Here is a 9,929-nt window from a genome sequence, read left to right as displayed (position 1 = left end):
GGAGAAGCGCAGGTTTTGACTTTAGTCAAACCTTGCGCCTCAGCTATTACACAGTGTAATGACTTAGAGAATTTTTCAAGTCATTCCATTTTGCACGAATTAAATATATAATATATATATATATATAACTAATTGTGATAAATTAATTACTTGAATTATTTAAATTCAAATAATTCACAATTAATATATATATACATATATATTTAATTAATATGGCTTTAGGCAATAAATCCAGGAGCAGCTCGATTGACTTGATCAATTAATTCGTTGATCGAATCCACTGAATACTTTCGTACGTCCTGACGTCCTGTGCACTGGTCTGGTTCACGAACGACTCGAACTGAAATAATCCTTTGAATCCTTTGCTTGATAATATACTTGATCAGTCATTCCGGGTTGGTTTATGCTTCAGTTTGTTGATTATAAATAACCAACCAAGATATATAGAAATATCTTGCTTCAGGGGTTGCACTGAAATCTTTCGAGTACTTGGACAACATCTTCATTGCTTCCACAATCTTGAATACTTCAATCTTTATTCTTCACTGAGGCATGAACATATTAATGAACTTCTTCCAGTGAACTTATTCCTTCAAGACTGTAGATGGCTTCTTCAACCTTTGTCTTCGTATCTTCCGATTCCGGTGCAGGCGTAGTGTTATTTACTTGTCCTGTTCTATTGTTGAGTTATCATCCCTATGTAACAGATAGGGTTGTCTTTACATTTAGACTTACACATAATATAGATTATATTATAATATATATTATATATATTTGTTTGGAATATTATTTATATATTTGTTTATGTAATATACTCGTATTTATAGTATATTAAAAAAATATACTTAAACACTGGATAAATTGAGATCTAGATTTTGACGGTCATGTATTTTTATGTTTTGTATTTAAAGTATCAATCCAAATATTATTTTTTGTATCGTTTGTTCGAGCCCCCTGATAATATATGTCGTGCAGTGATAATTATTTTGGTTAACGATAGTTAGGCATGATCACGTAGGGTCAAAAGGTTTTCGAAACATCGACATCCTTCAGATTGGGGTGCCATCCTCGCGGAGACTGGGCTGCGACAACGTTGCAGACGTAGAAGCTGGGCGATTTTCCTTTTTCTTTCTTTCCTCTTATACTTAATCTTTCAATGAAATTAGAGTAAACTTCAGTGTTGTGGCCAATGTTTGCACCGATTTTCAAAAAATTGACCAGAGTTCCAAATTCTCAGAAACGTGACCAAATTTTGGCTTCCCTTTTAAAAGTGTGGCTCCCGTAAATGTCACTAACGGAAGCATAACGGGAGCTATTTTTGAAAAGCGGACCAAAGTTTGGCCACTTTTCTGAGAATTTGGAAATTATTTTTACCCTTTTGTCCGTTACTCCGTCATTGACATTTAACGGGAGCCACATTTTTAAAAATGGGAGTCAAAATTTGGTCACGTTTCTGAGAATTTGTAACTCTGGCTAAATTTTTGAAAATCGGTGTAAATTTTGGCCACAACTTTGAAGTTTACTCGTAAAACTATTGTATCATATTTTGGACATCATAACTTTCATGCACCGGTTAGTGCAACTAATCAGTTAACAGACTTGTTAGATTTTATGATTTGATGGTGCTCACACCAATTAGTTCAATCGAGAATAATAGATTTATCATATGATGTTTCATATTATAATTTTCGGAAATATGTTATAGCAATTTAGTTCTACGCATTCTTTTCATTTCTGATAAATATATAGAGTATGTTCTATGTTCTTCCATTACAATGACAGTCTTTACTGCAATGGCACACTCAACATTTAAAATTTAAATCTGAAAAACGGAGATAAGGACCTGCAAAGATAGTAATAATAATAGAACGTTCATATTCCGAAAATAAATTTAAATTCGATTCTCGTAATCATTTCTGAAGCAAAAAAAACACCGGGAAGAGATTTTGTAGGTAGCTAGCGAAGTGTGTGGAAATTAAATGACAGAGTTGAGGAGGGCACGGAGATGCCGTGCCAAAGCATTAAATATACTCCCTCCGTCCCAATCAATTCTATACAGTTTCCTTTTTGGGATGTCCCATCATTTCTATACATTCCCAAAATAGCAACTTTTTATAATATAAAACACTATTACACCCACAACATACTTCCACTATCTCCATTTTATAATAATAAAAACACTATTACATCCACTACCTTCCTCCACTATCTCAAATCTATTATTAAAAAATATATGGATCCCACCACTTTACCTACTTTCCATTTAACTTTACTCATTTCTTACACTTTTTCTTGGTCTCCGTGTCCAATCCCAATGTATATAACTCACCGGGACGGAGGGAGTAATAGATAATGTATAAGAGAGCATAGTATGTGTATTAGTACTAAATTCACAATGAAGAGAGAATCTTTCATATTTGTCTTTCTTGCTGCAGACAATTCTGCAGACATTCATCAGTATCCTATTTATTACCTCTCTTTCTTCTTCATTGCAATTTTGCATGCCAGTTGCCCCCATGACATGTCAAGATTTTAATTTCTTGCGTTTAGGTGTGTTTCTTAGCTAAACCTTGTTGACAATGCCAGTATATTTAGGGCATCTCCAACCGTGATCCAAAAATCCAAATTTGGGGCAATTTTGGCCCAAATCACTTCAACCGTGGACTAAAAAATGATCCAAGTTTGGATCAGTGAATAATACTGGTCCAAATTTGGATCACTACTATTCACTGATCCAAATCTTTTTAACATTAGAATATTATTATTTTTATTATTTTATGATTTTGTTAATGTTATTAAAGATAGATTAATTAATATTAATATATAAATAAAACAATGTTTAATTATAAATTAAAATTTCAAAATACATAAAATTTCAACAATTTATCAATCGCTACAGAAAAATCTAAGATAAATATTGTTCATCTTGAACTTCGAAATGCACTAATTGAGCATTTGTGAGAAAAATATACTAATTTTGAAAATTAGTATTTTAATGTAATATTTTTATATTTTTATTTTATTTTTATGTATCGTTTCAACTTTTTCGAATTATTTTGTAATTTTTTATCTTTGTCTAGTCGTTAATTATATTATTATAATTAATGATGAAATTAGTTAATCATTTTTTAAAATATTTAAAATCAAAATATATGAATATTATAAGGATGGATGAATTTGGATCTATATTTGGATCACATGGTTGGAATAGAATTTGGATCCCGTCCTAAATTTGGATTATTTGGTGATCCAAATTTGGATTTATGGTTGGAGTTGGCCTTAGTCTCTGTTATCTATGTGAAGGATAATATAGAATTAGACTATGTTATGTATGTGAAGGATTACATAGAATTAGAGCCCTTTTTGCTGAGCTTATGACTTAACATGATAGTCAGGGATGAGCATTCACCCCGCCCCACTCAATCCCGATCCGATCCCCGCCCCGTTCGGGTCGGGGGTTCGGGGAATTTTTCGGGGGAAGGGCGGGTATCGGAGAAACTTTTATAAAAAATTCGGGGATCGGGGATTGGTGTCTCCCGCCCCGATGCCCGACCCCGATTTTATATATATAGGCAAGTGATCAAATACAAACTAACTCTTAAATACAAACTAAAAACCAGTTTCCCTACTACCATTTATAACTGCGGGTATCACTAATATATACTGCACTAATCACTGTTTTTATACGGTATATAAACAACGATTTATAATTCAAAATTGAGAAAATCTACTTACCTAAACTATTGATGATCGATTATAGATGATCAATTTCAATCTTAGGAAGGTTCTTGACGGTGACAAGCTGTAAAAGAAGGTGTGTGATGATGGTAAGTATTCGCTAGTTTTTGTAAGTTGTGATGGAAAGTGTCCGTGATTATTGGTGATGGTAGGCGATGGCGGCAAGTTATAGAAACGTCTGGTAATGATGGTAAAAGTGGTTATTATGGTTCGGGTGAAGATGATGGTCATATACGTCGCATATATATGTGTGTATATATATATTTATATTCGCGAGATATGCTATATATAAATTAGTGATATGTTATGTACAAATTAGTGATTCATGTGATTAAAAATAAAAAACTGAGCAGAAACTGATTTTTAGTTTTTAGGCTAATTTGATTTGTATTATAGTAGGACTCTATATATATATAAATAAATAATAATATATTTATATATATTATATTAAATATATTATCAAAAATAGATAACTTTTATAATATAATTAAAATTAAAAAGAATCTTTATTTTTATTGATTGATTATAAATATATTGTAATATAATATATTTTATAATTTTAAATTGTCGTTTATTTATATTACAAATTAATTTTAATATAATTTGATGTTGAAAATATAAGATAATATTTATTATTATTATATTAGGAGTTTGTTTTTTTATTAAGAAGTATATTATATATTATAAAGCTATTATGTTTTTATTAAAAAAAATAAAATTCCCCGAATCTCCGCGTGGATCCCCGTTCGGGGCGGGGATCGGGGAGGAAAATAATCCCCGTTTGGGGTTCGGAGCGGGGTCGGGGTGAGATATAGAATTCGGGGATCGGGGTCGGGGATAACACTCCCCCCGAAGTGCCCCCGTGCCCATCCCTAGTGATAGTATCACTTACCGTTATAAGCTGAGAATTTAAAAGGTATGTTCAGGTAATTTTAAATTATTAATGACTTATAAGTTATTAAAAATATAATAATAATAATAATAATAATAATAATAAAAGTGATTAATTTATAGGTAACTTATGTCTTAAGGGTATTTTTATCAAAATAAAAATTTTAAAAAAATTAATTCACTAAGAAAAGTACCTCAAACTAAATTTTGGCTTTAAGTCAGTTTCTGACTTACTTCCATTCTAAATAAACTGATTTCTCGCTTATCACACACACATACATTTTTCAATTTAGAATCGAAAATAGCTTAAAGGCCCCGGACTTTAAGCCCAATCAAATAGGCTATTATAGTCCATTTGGCTGAACTTATGTCTTAATGTGACTTATGTAATAAGCCGGAGAGTTTAAAATGTCTGTTTTGCGTATTTTTAACTTATTAATGACTTATGAATTATTAAAATAATAATAATAAAAATAAAAATGATGGATAGGTAACTTATGTCTTAATAGTAATTTTTACATAAAACATTAAGAAAATTAATTCAGTAAAAAAACCCTCAAATTAGTTTCTGATTTTAATTCGGTTTCTGAACCCTAAATTTGCACCGACTTTTGATTTATTATACAAATAAATATTTTTCAATTTAAAATAAAAAATATTTTAAAACCCGGATTCTATCCCAGCCAAACAGGCTCTTAGTAAATGTTATGCACGTAAAGGAGCAGATGAAAACCAGCTAGTATAACTATTGCATAAACTGAATAAATGATACCTCTTACCACAAAGAATATGTTAAAGTTATAAGCTTCATAAGAGCATCTCCGATTAGCAAAAATGTGCGTTGACGTAATATAAATGCTAAAGAAATTAACAGGATTGACAGAATATAATAACGCGCCAACAGATATTTTATTTGTATGATCAATAAAATCAGTTTCATTAATCGACTAATATATACACACACACTCATCATCACATCTGAAATTGATATAACTAGTTGGAGAGTCATAGTTGATTGAAAGTCTGCAACTGCATGGGCATGCATGTTCTAGAATTAGAGGTGGCCAAACGGTCCAAACCGTCCGGCCCAACCGGAACCGAACCGCCTTTTTAACCGCCCCGGAACCGTCTAAATACGGTCCGGTTCAAAACCGACCGATTCGTTACTAACACGGGCCGAATACGGGTTATAAAATATAGAACCGAACCGTAACCGGCCCGGAACCGTGAGAATTCGTTTAAACCGTCTCGTTTAAACCGTAAAACCGTCGAATCGTTACCGCCCGGACCGAACCGTGAACCGTATAATTTAATTATTTTATTAATTTATAAAGGTATATCAATAAATTATCTAAATTATATTGTAAAGAAAATTATCTAAATTATATTAATTTAATTAATTACCATGTAATTAATTATCAATAAATTGTAAACTAATAAATAATTTACTTAACGGAAACAAAATTAACTAAATTATATTGTAAAGAAAATTACTGAAATTTAAAAATTAAAACGAAATAAAATTTTATATTTTAAAACATAAAATTTTATATTTTAAAACGAAATAAAAAAGTTTATATTTTAATACACTTGATATTATATATTTTAAAACGAAATTTATTATTAAATTAAAGATAAACAGCTGAACCACGGAACCGTTGAACCGCGGAACCACGGTTTGAACCGTGGAACCGCGGAACCGCGGTTAACCGTGGAACCGTGGAACCGCGGAACCGCGGTTAACCGTGGAACCGTTGGTTCAACGGTAACCTGCAGCCTGAACCAGTACTCTGTCCTGCACTCTGCACTGCCACACTCCAGACTCCACAGCAGCTCCACAGGCCACAGCAGAGCAGAACGGCTCCCTGCGCAGAGCAGGCTCCAACGGCTCCCTGCGCAACGGGCCAACGGCTACCTCCATTAACTCGACTATATAAACCTCCGACCTCCCTCCATTGTCGACACCCTCTCTGCTCTCTCTCTCTCACTCTCTCTCTGTGCTCTCTCTCTCTCTCACTCTCTCTCTGAGCTCTCTCTCTCACTCTCATCTCACCAGTTCCGGCCACCGTTAATCCTCGACGAACTAAATAAACACCAGTTCCGAGTCTTCCGAGTTCCGACCACCGTTAATCATGGAGGAAGGAAGGGGTACAATATCTTCGCAAGAATCTAATCCCAGTCCCACAATGTTGCCGCCACGAGTCCCAGTTCCGGCAGACTTCTCCGGTGAAGGTTTGTTTTAATTTTTTGTTATTTCAGTTTTTAGATTTATAATGATTTCGTTTTAATTTGCTTTTTGTTTTGATTTAAAATGATTTTGTGTTAATTCGATTTTAGGTTGAATTTGTTTTTCGTTTTTGATTTTAGATATAAAATGATTTTGTGTTAATTCAATTTTAGATTTAATTTGTTTTTCGTTTTTGATTTTAGATATAAAATGATTTTGTGTTAATTCGATTTTAGGTTTAATTTTTTTTCGTTTTCGATTTTAGATATAAAATGATTTTGTATTGATTTTGTTTTGATTTTGTTTTCCATTTCAGGTGGCAGCAGTGGTGCCAGTGGGAGTGGTGCTCGCAAAAAGAATTTGAAGTCTCACGTGTGGAATTATTTTTCGAGGGAACCGACGGATGATCCTACACGAATTAAGATTCATTGTTTAATTTGTATAGAAAAAAGCATAGTTCAAGAACCCTTTACGATGCGTAAAGGAGGCGGTACGGGTACACTTAATCGGCATCTTGTGGAAAAGCACGGTATTAGTAAAGAAAGTCACGAAAGTGGGGAAGCGCGTGGGGAATCGTTTTTACATCAAACGCAAATCGGTAGTTTCATGTCTTCAAACCCCGGTGGAGGTATGCCGTTTTCTTATAATAGAGAAAGAATGATTAATGATTTTGCTACTTATGTTACATTAGATGAGTTACCTTTTTCACATGGTGAAAGCCCTAACTTAGAACACATGATGAGAAATTCAATAAATCCGGCTTTTAGGAAAATCCCAAGAAACACCCTTAAACGATACACCCAAAAACAATATTATCTTGCTAGGGGAGAATTAATTGAATTCTTTCGTACTTTTAATGGCATGGTCTCGCTTACTAGTGATTGTTGGACTTCTAGTCAAGGTGAGCCTTATATATGTGTTACCGTTCATTGGATAGATTCTAATTATGTGATAGAAAAAAGAATTATTACTTTCGATGTAATGGACGAGTCACACTCCGGATATAATATTAAACAAAGGATATTAGACACAATTAACGAATTCAATTTGTTTAACAAGGTATTCACAATTTCTTTAGATAATGCTTCTGCTAATAAAAAATGCATAGATTATATTAGGTCCGAGATTCCTTTAGTTTTAGATGGTCAATTCTTACACGTTAGATGTTGTGCTCACATCATAAATTTGTCGGCTCAACAAGGTATCTCACAATTAACAAAATTATTAGACCCAATTAGGAAAATGGTTAAGTACTTACGTATTGCAAGTTTATTCCGAGCTAGATATAAGAAATTGTGTAAGGATAATGGTTTAAGAGCTGAAAAATGGGGTATCGACACACCTACACGGTGGAATTCAACGCATAAGTTATTAAATAAAGCGATTAAATATAAGGTTGTCATCACTGAATTATATAATTCGGACCCTAACAACCAAAACGAGGATGGTTTAATTACCGAATTGGATTGGCGATTGGCTATTACTGTACGTGATATTCTTGATTGCTATGCACATGCTACTAAAGTTTTTTCATATGTTTATGAACCGAATGTGCATCAAGTTATTATTGAATGTGTTAGTATTGTTACCACTTTACGTGAATATGAAGAAGATCGACATTTTAGTAACATTATTTATGATATGAAAGTGAAATGGATTGAATATTTTACAGATTTCCCATATATTTATGGTATTGCATGCCTACTTGATCCCGGTGTTAGACAAGAAGGTTTAGAAAACATGTTAGAACATTATTATAAGGTGTTAGGAGTTTCATATGATCATGTTTTATATGTTACTAATTGTCTCAATTTATTGCATCGTCTTATAGACATGTACCTTCCAAGTACTGAAACCGCTATACCACCAAAGACAAGTTCTCCAAATAGATTTAATAGTAAAATGTTAGGAATAATAACTAAAAAACAAAAGGTTAGAATTTCTACTACGTCTGCTCCTGTAGCTTCGGCTTCTACTACTATGCTTAGAGAATTTTTTTCTTATAACTATGAATTAGACGAAGATTTTGAAATATTAACATGGTGGAGAAGTCATGAGATACAATTTCCAGTTTTAGCTAAAATTGCAAGGGACGTATTAGTAGTCCCTGCCTCTACAATTGCATCGGAGTCGGCTTTTAGTGCAGGTAGAAGAGTTTTGGATGAGAAAAGATCAAGTCTCGCGCCAGATGCGGTAAAGATTTGCGTTTGTAAAAAAGATTGGGACCAAGCTGCTAAAAGACAACAAGGACTTCAAGAAGATGACTCGGACGGTGAAGAAGATCCTTGGATGTTGATGGATACTTCGTCGTCCGAAGGCGGCAATTCGGCAAATGAACAAGAATAAATAAAAAATTTCTTTCGTTATGTAGTTTTTTATTTAGTTTGTACAAGCGGTTTGTTCCGTTAAAATTTTTAGAGAGGAGTCCTCTCACATTATTTGTAAAACCTTTTTCTAATTTAAAAATTTACAAGAGGTACCGCCCTCGTTTTACCATTTATTTATTAGTTTATAATTTATTATTAATTAAACGAAACAATAACATTTAACAAAAATAAATCGAACAGAAATAAATTTAACAAGTATAAGTCTGCACTTATACTAAAAGCCAAAACATTCACTACAAAACAAAAAAATACACAATCACTCATCAGTTCATCAATCATCACATGTTCACATGTTGACTGGTCCACTGGACCACTGCCTCTGCCTGGCGCCTGCAGTCTGCAGAATCTGTCGGAGACCGCGTTCGAACCGCGAACCGCGAACCGTTCGAACCGCGAACCGTGAACCGCATAACCCGCCAAACCCGCCAAACCGTATAGCACGGTTCCGGTTACCTTCTACAACAGCCCGGCCCGGACCGGACCGGACCGCCATTCTTACCGTGCCGGTTACGGTTCCATCGGTGACGGTTCAAAACCCGTTTGAACCGGCCCGAACCGGCACGGACCGCCCGTTTGGCCGGGTCTATCTAGAATGGTGCAGTGACAAAAGATGGCTTACGAAATTTTTAAACGAGCAAGAAGAAAGAAATGTTAATGACATACAAAATATCTAAATAAGTAAAGAA

Source organism: Daucus carota, chromosome 3, assembly GCF_001625215.2.
Source record: "Daucus carota subsp. sativus chromosome 3, DH1 v3.0, whole genome shotgun sequence".
Taxonomy (NCBI): domain Eukaryota; kingdom Viridiplantae; phylum Streptophyta; class Magnoliopsida; order Apiales; family Apiaceae; genus Daucus; species Daucus carota.
This window is presented reverse-complemented; position numbering follows the sequence as displayed.